Genomic DNA, 862 nt, shown 5'->3' on the forward strand with positions numbered 1-862 from the left:
GAGAGAGAACTGGCAGTGTGATAAAGTAGAGAATCAGACAAACACTAGCCTGAGTCTGTTTGAAGAGTGGTCTCATCTCAACATCATACCTAAACCATCTGCTGCAGGCAGACCAACCATCTGCTGCAGGCAGACCATAGGCTAGTGTTGTACACATGAAATAATGTGTTTCTGCTGTCTGTTTGCAAGGGATCTGTAGCAAACACTACAACAAATGCCTTAATCACAGAACCAGGAACTTTATATATCAATAAATTGAATGCTATGGCTCCTTATTTACAAAATATAATAATAAAATAACCATATAAAATTCCTAAGAGCCTTAGTGTCAAGAAACATAGTTTTGCCCTCATTTACACACAAAGCATAGTGTGCAGTCATAGCAGTAATTAGGAGGCTGTCTGTCATTATTATGAGCACAATAGCATCACCAGCTTTCCATAAACAGTATAGCTTTTGCAAATGTCAAGGATTTGGGTCACTGTTGAGTCAGCACACCAATTACCTCAGGGCAGGAAGATGATGGTAACTTCCCTTTAAACTCAAAATAGCACATTGATAGGCAAAAAAGCAGTCTCCCAAACACAGAATGTTGATAAATATGTCCACTAGAATTAAAGTTGCTCTAGGCAGGACATTTTGTGTGCTCATCGTTTTCATTTCCTTCCCTAAGAAGAAACGTGTTTTAATTTAGTATGGGATAAAATAAATATTTTCTGTAAAAACTGCTCATGTAAAGAGTAAAATGTGACTGGGTCAATCACTGAACCTTGAGGTACTCCACCTGCAGCAACCCTTTGTAATCTGAAGGGGTAAGTTACTTAGTATAAATGCTAAAACACTTGGCATAGTTTCAGCATAA

The sequence above is a fragment of the Cynoglossus semilaevis genome, chromosome Z, assembly GCF_000523025.1.
Source record: "Cynoglossus semilaevis isolate Cse_v1.0 chromosome Z, Cse_v1.0, whole genome shotgun sequence".
Lineage (NCBI taxonomy): Eukaryota > Metazoa > Chordata > Actinopteri > Pleuronectiformes > Cynoglossidae > Cynoglossus > Cynoglossus semilaevis.